This window comes from Macrobrachium rosenbergii, chromosome 1 (genome assembly GCF_040412425.1).
Source record: "Macrobrachium rosenbergii isolate ZJJX-2024 chromosome 1, ASM4041242v1, whole genome shotgun sequence".
Lineage (NCBI taxonomy): Eukaryota > Metazoa > Arthropoda > Malacostraca > Decapoda > Palaemonidae > Macrobrachium > Macrobrachium rosenbergii.
The window spans coordinates 45,236,858-45,251,857 of NC_089741.1; the positions used below are offsets into that span (position 1 = coordinate 45,236,858).

General features: G+C 33.7%; 1 protein-coding gene and 1 long non-coding RNA gene across 2 annotated transcripts in view; one reads left to right on the forward strand and one right to left on the reverse strand.

Moving 5' to 3' along the window:
• LOC136832083 (uncharacterized) overlaps window positions 1-6,279 on the reverse strand; it is a 269,782-nt gene extending 263,503 nt beyond the window's left edge. Inside the window, exon 1 of the long non-coding RNA XR_010851046.1 lies at window positions 6,152-6,279. This is a non-coding gene — a long non-coding RNA (uncharacterized lncRNA). The remainder of the gene's footprint in view (window positions 1-6,151) is intronic.
• The window catches only part of LOC136832051 (octopamine receptor beta-2R-like), a 186,294-nt gene that overhangs the window by 133,478 nt on the left and 37,816 nt on the right, over window positions 1-15,000 (forward strand). The window lies entirely within an intron of this gene.

The following is a 15,000-nucleotide window of genomic DNA, read 5'->3' on the forward strand; positions in this document are numbered from 1 at the left end:
CATGAAGACTTCATGATATTTATGAGCCCATGTAGCAAGACCCAGGTATCAGTCTAAGTGATCATATCCGGGGCCAGCCATTACAAAAATCTAAAAAAAAAAAAATTACGGAAACAAAATATACATAACAAAACTTCAATTTCAAGTCACCATTTCCTCTCAATATTTTGGAAATCAACTAAAACTAAGTGAAATGCAAATCTGCATCATTATTTCACACAAGCACGTGTAATTCATCTTCTACCACGCATCGATGAAAAGATTTTAATGTGTTTAATGTACCTCAACGCAAAGAGATATTTAAGAGGCTGGAAAGAGACCTTGAGAGGTATTTTTCAAATCAATTCGCGTCAACGAACGAAGACCATTTCCTCCCAGAGACTTGTTGAGAGGGGAACCTTCCCTCTCCTCAACCAATTTCCGGCTTTGTGTAAATATTCCACTCGTGTTTCTCTTTCAGTAACAAGGGGATCGTGTTTCTACAGCCAAGCGAAGGGCGAGATTCACAAACAATTTGCATGGATGTCTCTCTTTCTCTCTCTCTCTCTCTCTCTCTCTCTCTCTCTGGTGTGTGTTGCAGATGCTTAAATAAGATTCTTAAACAACGTAAGTGTACAAAATTTCTCTCTCTTCTCACTCTCTCTCTCCTCTCTCTCTCTCTCTCTCTCTCTCTCTCTCTCTCTCTCTCTGTGTGTGCTGCCGATGCTTAAATACGATTCTTAAACAACATAAGTATACAAAATTCTTTCTCGCTCTCTCTCTCTCATTTCACAATCATCTTAAGCTAAAAAAAACTCATAAATATGTTAAAAGCCCTCCAACCAAAAATGAAAAAACAAGAACACTTTGCTACAAATTTCTCAACACAGAAATATCCAAGAAAATAACGCCCCCAACCCCCCCACCTCTGAACGTCTCTTGTGATACCTATACATCAATTTCCTTGACGGAATACTGTAAACGCGATGGCGATTGGCCTGGGGAAGTCGAGGCCGGTGATTGATCTCCAGGAATGATCGGCAAGATTGACGGCTTTGTGACTGAAAAGGCCGTTGCCTCGATCCATCCCAGGGCTTTTGTGCCTGGTGTCGGGTTCTTGGCCGACGGTGAATCTCGCTTTTCGAGAGGTTTTACTTTTTGTTGAAACAAAAAGTGACGCGGCCTTTACCACTGAAGGGAGTGAAAGGAAAGAATGCTGAACAAGACAGCAGGCTAACGGTTTACATAATGTCAAGAAAGGAATTAACGAAAGCGAGTCATAACAAATAAAATAGATATATACCATTAGAAATCATTTAGACTGTCCCATAAGAATGAACTGGGAATTAATTAAATAAATAAAATACGTCGATTATTTCCGGGCTTACGATGATCGACATACAATATCGACTGCTGTTTAAAAAAAAATCTGTTTGCTGACAAATAACAGAACTAAACTGAGGAAGCACCGCGGGAGACACTTACACGCATACTACTGTGTGCCAAAAATGTCTTCCCTTCTCTTGAAGAAATCAAGAAAATAATTCTTCATAAATAAAATTAAAAACATTGGAATAACTTCGCCCTTTGGTCCACACATCAAATTCAGTCCCCCACTCCCTCCGTTAAAGATTTACTCCGAAGGATTATCCACGAAAATTATATATAAATATAATATACGTTATGGATTTCCAAGACTCTTTAAACTGTATCAAAAAAATCTCCAAAACTGAGCGAATGAGAAGGGGATCTGAACGATCCATACGGTGCAAACAACTTGAACTGCGATTTTCCACTCTAAATTGCCGTAAGTTTTCGCTCGTTCTCTTCATCCTTCGGGAAAAAACGATGGTAATCTGTAGCAATATTCGAAGTCCTTGACTCTCCGAGAACAAAATCCAGTCGATTCAGGGGTAAAGGAAGAAGGGTCCTGTTTTATTAAAGAGAATCTTGAAGCTGATGTATTGTTATCTGGTATAAACGATGTCGGAAAGGAGGAAGCACTTGTTTTGTAGTAAGCGTATTACTGCGAAAACGAGACGATTACGCAAATACGGATCATTTCGCTTAGCACGGATTTTAAGGGATTACGTCACATCGCGCAAATCCGATTTACTGAACTAAGCAAGGCTCATCTTATGTGAAATACCTATGACTATAAATACCGATTACTATCGAAAGTGTTAATTACGGCGTTGTAAGTGGCTTATACCGGGAAGTACCGGTGATCGGGGAAAATGGGTTCTTAACCCAGTTACTCGTAGGACCTAATGACAAGACAAAGTGCCATCATCTCAGTCTTCTCTACCTTCACTTACATCCGATGAGGTTGATGTCTTGACGCCAGTTCATAAAGTTTATCCTTATCAGTGGTTAAAAAAAAAAACTTGCCAAAAATTCACCACGCAAGTCATATTTAAACTTTTATAATCAAAGCGAAGATTGTACCATTCAACAGTCTTACTCTACCGTTAGCTAACAGGTGAAAATGAACGGGGATAGAAATATTTCACTGTATTAGATAGCTATAATGAACCAACCCCAAATATCATAGTATGGAAAATAAATCGAAAACTTGGTGCCACTGGAATTAAAGTAAACGAAATGATATAAAAATGTCCAAGTGTGACTGCAAGGTTAGGATAGCTAACTACAGTAAAATCAGACGAGAGAATGCAACATGTGACATGCTTGCACAGGATCTTGAAAGACGCCTTTTGAAGGCCAATATCACCGACGGCTAAAGGAAGACTAACTCTTATTACAAAAGTTTCCGATAAATCACAGAGAAGTGAAAAGGAAGTGCAACGAAAACAAGCACGCGCGTGCACACAGACACACATACATACATACATACACACACACACACACAGCGCTGTCTTGCTTCCAACACTTATATTTGGCCCATACTTTATTTCCTCCACTTTTTTTAACGTCTACCTCGAAATTACAAAAAAAAAAAAAAAAAAAATCACACAAACAAAAAAAACAGCGCTGTCTTGCTTCCAACAACTATTTTCTATACATTTTTATTTCCTCCACTTTTACAAAAAAAAAAAAAAAAAAAAAAAAAAAAAAATCTAAAACTCTTTTCTATCACCCCATTTTTCCCCGCACCTGATCAGCATTTCAAGCAGCATCATTATCGCTCTTCTGCACCTATTCAGTAGGGATGAGAATCCCTTATCCTTTGCCCTCATCCATATGTAGTAGGGAAATAGCTTTAGCAATCAATCACTGGAGATTCCTAGTGAATTCAAGTCTGCGAGCGTCTGAAACCGCATGTAATTAAGCAAAATATGGGCCCAGACATTTGGTTGAGGGAAGCACCTGCCAGGTATCCGAATTAATGCAGCACTGAATTCATTAGTCTGATTATAATATATATATATTTATAAATATATATATATATATATATATATATATATATATATATATATATATATATATATATATATATATTATATATATTAAACATTATACATGCATACATACAAACATACACATATTTATATATATAAAATACATATATATACTTTGTTTACGCATGAAAGTAAATGGCTATTAACTTCCTTATTCAGTCAATATCAGTCTGTTCATCTGCTTACCCATATTCTCTTATGTCCACTGCCCATTTACTTATTGCTACTGCAATAATCTGCCCACTAAAAACAAGAAATTAAGATACAAAACTCCATTTCTATTAGCAAGTGTTTGTATGACTTTTTTTTTATTAAATACTGCCAAATAATTTTTTTTAACCTCATTAACGAATATCATTTAGTCTACCTCTCCAATACTTCTGTAATTTTACTAACACTACAAATGCTATCAAATGAGACCATTAAATCACCTAAGAATCTTGTTTCCGAACGAGACTCTCTCTCTCTCTCTCTCTCTCTCTCTCTCTCTCTCTCTCTCTCTCTCTCTCTCTCATCAAAGTTGAATGTCCAAGTTGCCTTTGAAGGCCTTCTCATAAAAGTTTCCCTATGAAGTTGGGCTATTCTGAAACTCTGCTCGATAAAGATGTCCTCTTCATTATTCACGAAAAACCAACATATCAACAAGCGCCACCACGCTCTTTTCCTTCATACGTGCACACGAATGTGTATCACCAGGAGCCTAAGTCCACACAAGGCCACAATGAACTAGTAACTTTTCCATTTATATACGCGTTGTGCATGCGTGTTTGCAGGTATGCATGCGTACATATGTATACACACGAATACACACATACACACACACACATATATATATATATATATATATATATATATATATATATATATATATATATATATATATAGAGAGAGAGAGAGAGAGAGAGAGAGAGAGAGAGAGAGAGAGAGAGAGAGAGAGAGAGAGAGTGCTGCAATCTATGTAATAAACCATTTAAACAGTATAACCTTTGCATATCAATAAATTTGCATATCAATAAAGGATTATAACCTACGAACATTAACCAAGGAATGAATGTAACCTGTTAATGTGACACAGTAGATATTACCCATCAAAATTACTTACCTGTCAATAATTATTACTAAATATGTATAACCAGTTATCTTCACCAAGGCAAAACCAGTCTAACAATGTCAACCTTCACAAAATTATAACCAGTTAATATCAACCACTGTGAATACAGTTTCTAAAAATTAACCAACAAAAGGGAATCAGGTTACCTGTTGACATCAATTTCCAGTTTCCCATCTATTTAATTTCCTGAATTTCAACTCTTCCCTTTATTCATTTCCTGACCTCCAAATGCCCCCTTTCATTCATATTTCAAATTTCCATATTCCCTTTCATTTCATTCATTGAATTTACAATTCCCCATTCACTAAATTTAATTTCGGCTCCCGTTCTGTTATTACCATCAGCTATAAGCACGCGCATTTGGAAATTCACGTTGAAAATAAGACACTGATTTGCGTAAATGCCCGATACTTTGCGTAAATACGGAATGCCTTCTTTTATATACTCGGAATCTGAAGATAAACACTGCAGCCACGAAAAAAAATCTCACCGACTTATACGAATGTAACTAAAGAGAAACTGGATGCATTGTTAAAACTGTGTTCGTACTGCAATGATAAGAGCTGACTCTGAGATCGTTCATCTACAGGAACACATTCAATGTGATAATGACTCAAGAAACAAACTTAAAATACAGTACGCCTATGTAAACCTTAGCCAAATCATAAAAGTACAAATATCTTATACATTGAGTCAAAACGCCTCCATCACCATTATAATGAAGAGGACTGTTCTTCCATAAAATGAAAATGTTCTAATGCTATTAAACTATCGATACAATGCCACAATAAAACTGTAACAATACAAAACCAAGATACGATACCCAAGACAAGATATCCAAGACGAGACATGATTAGCTAGCTAGCTACCTTACAGATACGACCATTGATACCATTTCCTTACCTGTTAAAAAAAAAAAAACTATCATTAGTCTTACAAATCAAGGTTAGAAAAACACAAATTGTAATAATGAATTTCCAGTTATTCAGTAACACGAAAGAAAATAATAGTCGAAGGCTTTGTTAACTATAGAAAACGAACAGTTTTGGCAATACCTTTGTTCTTAATCATTCTGAATTATGTTACCTTTAAATGGAACTATGCCAAAGGCACTGAGTAAATGTATTATCAAAAGAGAAAATGTGTAAAATAACATTACCGGTAAAAATGAGGGAAGTGTGAGCAAAAACATTACTGATAAAAATGAGTTCCTATATGAAAATCAGTTAATATATTATAAATTAAAGTTCTGATTAAAGTTCTTGCTGAACGTATTATGTAATGAGATGAACATGGATGATAGTGTTATATGGTCTTAGTCTTGAATTATAGTTCTTGACTGAATTCAAATGACGTTAATTAACAACGGGGAATAAAAACACCTTAAGTATTATCAAACAGATAATTCTCTTATTTGATAAGTTAATTTTAACGGGGTAGTTGACAAGATGTTATAACCTGGAAGAATAAATTAATTTTAATTAAAGACCTGAAAATGCTACCCATAAAACACACAAACTAATTTTGTACATTTTTATCGTTAATGAAATGTTTGGAAACACATGAGCGATTTAAAAGCACTAATTACCAATTATTCGAGGTGAATAAAAAACAAAACTCCTCCATAAAAAGTAATTACCTTCACTTGTCGAAGCCAAAAAGTGGTTATCCTAATTCTAGTAACAAGCACTTCCGCGGCGTCCAAATACTCTGGTGCAGTCTTTTTTATCAAAGTGATTTTGCTGGTTATTTACTATTTTCGCCAATATTTGAACTTTTTATATCCGCTGGGCACAACATGGGCACATCTCTTGCTCTGGTCTTTCTTACTGAGCTACTTGACTAGAGGAAGCTATTAAACACCAACACTGGCCGCTTAAGAGACCTCTCATAAGGCAGGATGGATACCTTGCGGTTAGTTCTATAATTTCCCGTAACTGGAAAAAGGATTTCTTCAAGCATTTGCATAAGGTACACAGCTTCCAGTGCATGTATTTCCACAAATTATTGCAAGAGATCAATATTTTTCAGTTTCAATGTATAAAAAAATATCTGACGTAAATAGCTATTGAGGTTTTGGCATCCGTGCAATGATAACACAAAAAAACCTTCCACAATGAAAACATTTCTCTCATGCACTTGCTTTCAATAACAAAAACGTATTCTGAAAATCACAGAACGACGTAAAAACAACATTCCGATCACCACGGGGATTACGCTAATCCTAAATCCATCAGTAACTCGGAATATGAAACATCCATACTCACGCACAACCAAAAACTAAGTGATTTGTTTCACAGGCTTAGTAAGCCTGGGGTTTACCAGAGTTCAGGGCTCAAACTGCCTTAAGGTTACGCTTGTTATCGAGTTGCTTGTCTGGCCATAGTTCTTCCGGGACGATTTTAACTCCACTGAGCAATAGGGAAGGAATAATGCAGGTGTAATATTTGTGCAAAGTGATTATGGTATTTGAAATAATGAAAGCTTCTTAGTAACTTTCTTTTTTTATATTTACTTTAATGGTCGTTACAATAAAATAGTTTGGGAATAACCCTCCCCTTATCCCTGTCATCGAGGATATTGGCAGCTGATAATACCTTATCAATTGATCAAAATACTAATTTTTTAACACCACAGTAAAAATACTTAATATTGCGAGGAACAACTGAATTATCAGGTCTTCCGTATTATACCCATCACAAACAGGAACGTCTATTTCTTCCATATTAATGTTCTAAATGTAAGTCAATCAGTCTTTGTGAGTTTCATTCTGTGCTATACACGCTTGTAATGAATACACTAATGCATATATATATATATATATATATATATATATATATATATATATATATATATATGAGTATATATATATATATATATTTATATATATATATATATATATATATATATATATATATATATATATATATATGAACAATCGTTATTATAAAATGCTTTTGTTTCACCTGTGAGAATTCTACCTTGTACAATCTTAGCGTGAAACTTTGCAGAATTGACGCTTGCTTCTCATGGGCACAATAATAAATAATGATATTACAAGTTAGCCTGTCCTATATACTAGATGAAACAGGAATTTTAATAATTATTTGAATTAAATGCTAAGACTGCCAACACTGACAAGGAAAAAAGAGGCATACATTTGGCTATGAAGAAATGCCGTGACGTACTATAGAGACACTTTCTCAGTACAGTCCTTCAGAGACATTTCCTTTTCCTCTCTCTCTCTCTCTCTCTCTCTCTCTCTCTCTCTCCTCTCTCTCTCTCTCTCTCTCTCTCTCTCTCTCAGTTCCCATCGACCTCAAATTTAAAGAAATATCCAAATCTATGAGAAGAAACTATCATCCACTGATGATGAAAGATTTAAAATGAATCTTCTGATCATTTTAAAATAATTTCAGTACTAAATGAGATAAGTTCATTTGGTTCTTTAAAACGAGAAAATTCCATTGCTGGTTTAATAAGATATATCTCACATAATTTTTAAAACACTATACCCTATAATATTATATATTATATATTATATATACATATATATATATTATATATATATATATATATATATATATATATATATATATATATATATGTATATATATATATATTATATATATATATATATATATATATATATATATATATATATATATATATATATATATATATATATATATATATTCCTCCAAACTTACATGCAATCCCGAGGTAACATGTAATGAACGTAATGAGAAAATCACCTGTCTCACTTAGTTTCCCCGCTAACGTAATATATGCTGAGCACTTACAGAAACACTAATTACCACATACTTTGTGTAAGTCAGGGGAAGAAGAACGCTGTCATTCCCCTTAGGGACAAGAAGAAGAAGAAGCAAGTTTCCACATCAGTGAACTCACGAGTCGGAATGTTCATCCCGGAGTTGAGGAACTTTCCCTAAAAAGGAAACGAATTTGTGGAGAAGCGGTTAAGGCTGGGAAGCAAATTATAAAAATGTTGGCTGGAGAATTTTAATATAAATTACAAAGCGGGGGGATGGAGTGTGAACTGCCAGCTGAACTAAGAGCTTCATAATCACCTACAGCATTTCTCTTAAGAAATGTGATCCGGGTACAAACAAGTAACTTCATAAAAGGTTCCATTAGAATATCAGCACCCCAGATGTGTGAATATACATGAAAGCGCTTGGTATGAGGTTGTGCATGCTTTAATATTTGCTTATTTTAGTATGCCGTTTATAAATTAATATTAACGTATGCACATTTATTAATACAGAGTTGTAGATATATATACATGTATATTGTGTATGTGTATATGCATATGTACAGTATGTGCATATGTGTGTGAAATTATTGCAAAAATTCTTTTTGTCAAAACATCGAATTATTGCTTAATAATTCATCTACCATATTTCATCGTTTAAGTGGCCATTTTACACAATTATTCTTAGAGCAAATTGCTGAAGCGTATTTTTCAAGAAGGGGACTAATATTTCTCTTTTGTCTGACAGTCTCTCTCTCTGTCTCTCTGTCTGTCTGTCTGTCTGTCTCTCTCTCTCTCTCTCTCTCTCTCAACTATCCTAAGCCTTTGTTTGCAAACTGGTCATGATTAAGGGTTAGATTCCTATAATGTAAAGAGGACATTTTCCCTACAAATTAAAAACAAGTTGCATTGGCATTTAATACCTTCACATCTCTCTCTCTCTCTCTCTCTCTCTCTCTGTCTCTCTCTCTCTCTCCTATCTTATGCCTTTGTTTGCAAACTGTAATGCTTAAGGGCTAGACTTTAATCAAAAACTTTTCATTGGTATTTAACACCTTCATATATTTCTCTCTATCTCCTATCTGCAAACTGGTAATGATCAGGGGTAAGGTTCTATTATGTAAAGAGGACATTTTCCTCACCAATTGAAAACACGTTGCACTGATATTTCATACCTTCCTCTCTCTCTCTCTCTCTCTCTCTCTCTCTCAACTATCCTATGCCTTTGTTTGCAAACTGGTAATAATTAAGGGTAAGATTCCTATCAAGCAACAAGGACATTTTCCTACAAATTGAAAACATCTCTCTCTCTCTCTCTCTCTATTTAACACAGTCTCTCTCTCTCTCTCTCTCTCTCTCTCTCTCTCCTCCTCCCTAGCTTTTGTTTGCAAACTGGTAATGATTAAAGTAAAGATTGCTATCCAAGCAATATGACATTTTCCTACAAACTGAAAAAAAACACCGGCATTAGTATTTAACACCATCTCACTCTCTCTCTCTCTCTCTCTCTCTCTCTCTCTCTCTCTCTCCTCTCCTTCCTAAGTTCTTGTTTGCAAACTGGTAACGTTAAAGGGGTAAGATTCCTGTCAAGCAACAAGGACATTTTCCTACAAATTGAAAACACAGCATTAGCATTCAACACAATCTCTCTCTCTCTCTCTCTCTCCTTCCTATGTTCTTTTTGCAAACTGGTAATGATTAAGGGTAAGATTCCTGTCAAGCAATAAGGACACTTTCCTACAAACTGAAAACACCGTCATTAGTATTTAACACCATATCTCTCTCTCTCTCTCTCTCTCTCTCAAACATTACATCGTCATGACCCCTCACAAATTTTCGTTAACTAACAGGGAGCAACGAGGCATCATTTAACCCGGTGACGTTCCCTTCAAATCGAGCTTTGTTTCCATGCATCATTATGTTTCCCTTCCGGGGGGATTAGTTCCCTCTTCTCTTTGTCGTTAATTTTTTTTTTATCTTATTCACTCTCTTCTCGAGAGAGCACAAAGACCTTCATTATCTTTATGGCATTCTCGGATGAAATCTCTTGGGGTGCTCCGTTCTTTTGCGTAATTCTAGTATTAAGTCATTATTATTATTATTATTATTATTATTATTATTATTATTATTATTATTATTATTATGCTGAATTTCTTATCTGTTCTGTTGCGTAATTTAGTAACAAGTCACATATTATTATTATTATTATTATTATTATTATTATTATTATTATTATTGTGTGTATGAGATTATGATCACGATTTTCCTTACCGTTTATCTTATCTCTTCTCTTTCGTAATTATAATCCTCATGGGGAAACTCTCTAACAATAACAGTAATGAATAGCAAGTACTACCACTGTAGTTGTTGTTGTTGTTGGTTTTCGAGATAACAAGGGTACAAATATTTTTTTTCTGAGTTTGCCGAAAGGAAGCAACTGTTTGGACGCTTCCCTAAAGATACGTTGCTCTTTGACAGTCTCCAATTAAGGCAGCTCTTGCCTTAAATTTCTCTGGTGAGATCAACAGCCGTACTCTGCGTCAATCAAATACACAACATTGTCATTTGTTTCTCCACATTATATTTGGTTCTCCACCCATCCACCAACTCTCTCTCTCTCTCTCTCTCTCTCTCTGTCTCTCTCTTATTTAGTCGTTACAAAGCTTATTTGTTTACATGACTTAACTTTAATCTTGATCAGAATCCATTTTGCGATTTGAACTCCAATGTTCAGAAAAATAAACTTGAAACACGAATGTTTCAGAAACAAAACTTGAGAGTACTGTTACAAGGGCTCTCGCTCATATGAATTTCACTGAATTCGTTTCGTTATTATCTTAAGTAAACTGCTTACGTTGCCTAACTGATACCAGGAACTAAGTTTCACTGCCAGAGAAACGTGGAAATTCGTTAGGAATTCTTTTATCATGCTGCTTACTGGTTTTGTTATAAATCATCAATATTTCTTTTACGGTGTGGTGGGCGTGACTATATAGCTACTGTCATCGCTAAAACGGGATAAACGTAAAAACGTTCAGTTAACCTGCAATTTTTCATCAAACTCCATTTTCAGGCAACGAGCCGAGAGTGACATCAATGAAAAACCATTTATTTTAAAAAGCATCACAGAATATCCAATTATTTATAGGTTAAATACACATGCGCAAATCTGATTATGAGGGAACGTCAGTCAGTTTGCTTCATTTTGCAATAATGGAATAAATTTTCCTTTTACTTAATATACGTGAAATGAGTCGAGTATATGAGAAAAATCGACACTAATCAATTTTTACAGAATAAAAATTACACCCACAAGAAATGAAAGCCTTTTCTTAATTCAAAAGACGGAGTGAGGTTGCTAGTTGTGTTATTTCTTTTTCAAATAGGTGAAATAAAAAAATACAATAATTTGAATATGTCGATTTGCAATAGCACCTGGGAGAAAATACTAAGTTTACAAGAAGGTTGTCGAAATATAAACATAACATCACACTGAATGCGCAGTTACTTTCTGAAGCAACAAAACACAGACGCAAAATTATTTACCGAAAATTCAGTCCACATTCATAGATAAATTGATACGTTTCCTGTTAGCCCAAGGAAAGACGATGCCTTAGTGTGTATAACATTTGAATGGGCAGTTTCCTGTTAATTAAATAATTGGCATGTAATTATTTACACAAGACGATGTACACAGCTGCACAGATATATGTTTAATTGAACAAATGCTCTCTCTCTCTCTCTCTCTCTCTCTCTCTCTCTCTCTCTCTCTCTCTCTCTCTCTCTCTCTCTCTCTTTCACACAGTATTTATACTGCCGTTTCGTAAAATTGCATTGTTCGTATTTAACCCTTGACGGGGAATTATGTACCTGGATCATTGGCTAATAACTTCGTTTCAAACCATTATGTATTTATGTAAGTATATACATACATACATACATACATACATACATACATACATACATAACATCCATATATGTATATATGATTATTATATATTTATATAAATATATATATATATATATATGTATATATACACACATATATATATATATATATATATATATATATATATATATATATATATAGCATGTCCCTCGGACCCTGACACCAATAAAATGCCAAACTCCAGTGAACATCTGCTCAATTTTTTTATTTTGTTTATTATCTATATATATATATATATATATATATATATATATATATATATATATATATATATATATATATATATATATATATATATATTATATATATATATATATATATATATATATATATATTGTGACGAAGTGTCCAGTGTCTGTTCTTCAAATCAAACCTGGTATCTAAGTGCTTGATATTTGATTACAAAACTTACCATTTTATTCAACAATTATAGTTACCTCATTAAACAGCCAAACACCGAACCCTCATCACACACACATACAAAACGACTGATTTCTCTAAAGGCAACAGTGATCCCTTATAAAACTCATCAGGCATCAAAGATAGCAAGTTCATTCAAAATAGGTGTGGGAGGTAAAATCTAAGGGCGTCACTCCATTAACATTATAAAGTTCAAGTATTTCTATTAATTTCATTTCCCTGGTTCCGAGCTCACTTCAATTATTTGAAGGAAAACATCTCACTTACCACTCTATCTCTAATTCAAATCAAAATTACTGGTGGATCAATGAATGAAACTCTGATATAATATTTTAAATACAAAATTTATTTTCTAAAACTCAAAGATAATACATGACATTTAACAGATCTCAGGGAAATGGCTATTACTTGAAAACAAAACAAAATTGGATTAAATCTGAATTAATCATCAGTCAAAATTAAATCAGAAATTAACTTATTAATTAAACAAAAATTATTCAAGTAAAATTTAAATTGTTAAATAACAAAACTTGATTGAAAGGAAATGATACTGTAAGTAAATTCAATTCCTAAGTGTTAAACAAATAAGGCAAATAAATCAATCATATAAAAATGGATACAAAGACACAGAATATACTGAAAATTAAACATCAAAAAATGTAAAGCAAAAATGAAGGCACAGCAAACATATCACATATATGTATGAGAAAATTCTTCAAGATAAAGCATAAAACATATAACATGAAGAAATATTAAAAGTGGTAAAAAGTATCTTTGCTCACAATCACTGTAAACATTATTTTTAGTGCACTAAAAACCAATAATTATGTTACAATACCTTGGTACCAATTGCTTCGTGTTTTTAATCAGGTGCCATTACACACACACTTAATAAAATACACTGTTCAGATAACTCCGACACATTTACTAAGGAATTAAACAGTTAAAGGATATGAGCGACCATCGTCTACCAAAATATCAATTACGTTAAAACAGGACATTCGCAATCCTGAGAGAGAGAGAGAGAGAGAGAGAGAGAGAGAGAGAGAGAGAGAGAGAGAGAGAGAGAGAAAGGGAAAGTGCATCTCCCTTCATCAACGCTTTTGGTCTCTGAGTGAGGGTCCCTTGTAAGGGCGTCTCAGACGCAGCAGTGCATAGCCTATGAGTGCAAGGACAGGTCCCAGACGAGGTTTTTATTTTAAAAACTCTTTAAAATGATAATTAGAGAGGAAGTGGAATTACAGTTAACAATAATATTTTTCATTACATAGTTTCAGAACAAGAATGACGTTAGGCAACTTTCGTAATGGAATTTTCCACCCAACAGTGTTTTGATCGAGTCCCATAACGCCTTGTACACTAATGGAGTCATCCGACAAGGTGATAGGAATGCATTACTCCAGCAAGTTTTGGATACTGACTAAACAAATTGTGCCCCTACACAACGAACAACAGCTCCCTGTCTCTTCTTTCTCTGCATACCACGCAAATGTCCTCTCTCACACCACACAGCATTTAATCACTGCAACCTTACGCTAACTCTTTTACAGCATATGCGCATCTGAATACAAAATCATACAGTATACAACAATACACAAACACACACGGGGAGATTACTGTATTATGAAGACCACATAAGAATATATATATATATATATATATATATATATATATATATATATATATATATATATATATATATATATATATATATATATAATATATATATATATATATATATATATATATATATATATATATATATATATATATATATATATATATATATATATATATATATATACTATATATATATATATATATATATATATATATATATATATATATATATATATATATATATATATATATATATATATATATATATATATATGTCCTCGGACCCTGACACCAATAAATGCCAAGCTCAGTGAACATCTGCTCAATTTTGTTTATTTGTTTATTTACAAAGCAAACTTTTGACGAGTGAGTTTATGAAATTATATTTCACGTGAACCCTTGTTAGAGCAAAAAATATGAACGTCTTGATAAGTTTCCTAGAAAAATTAGCGTAAGTTAGGCAGACGAGAAGAGGAAATGGTTATTGTCACAGATCAGTGATAATGACACAAAACTGGAAAAGAAGGCGCCTTATCTTATCCCAAAGAGAAACAGAAAGGTTCCTGTTTCAGAAATCGGTAGCAGCTCTAAACCGGCGTAGAAATCTTCCAAATTAAGAGGTGCCAGCGATTACTCTGAATGCGGAAGAAAAGCTTCCCAGTTAGAAAAAAAAACTTGACTACTCATAGAAATTTCCATAAAAAAACACGACTACTTAAAGAAA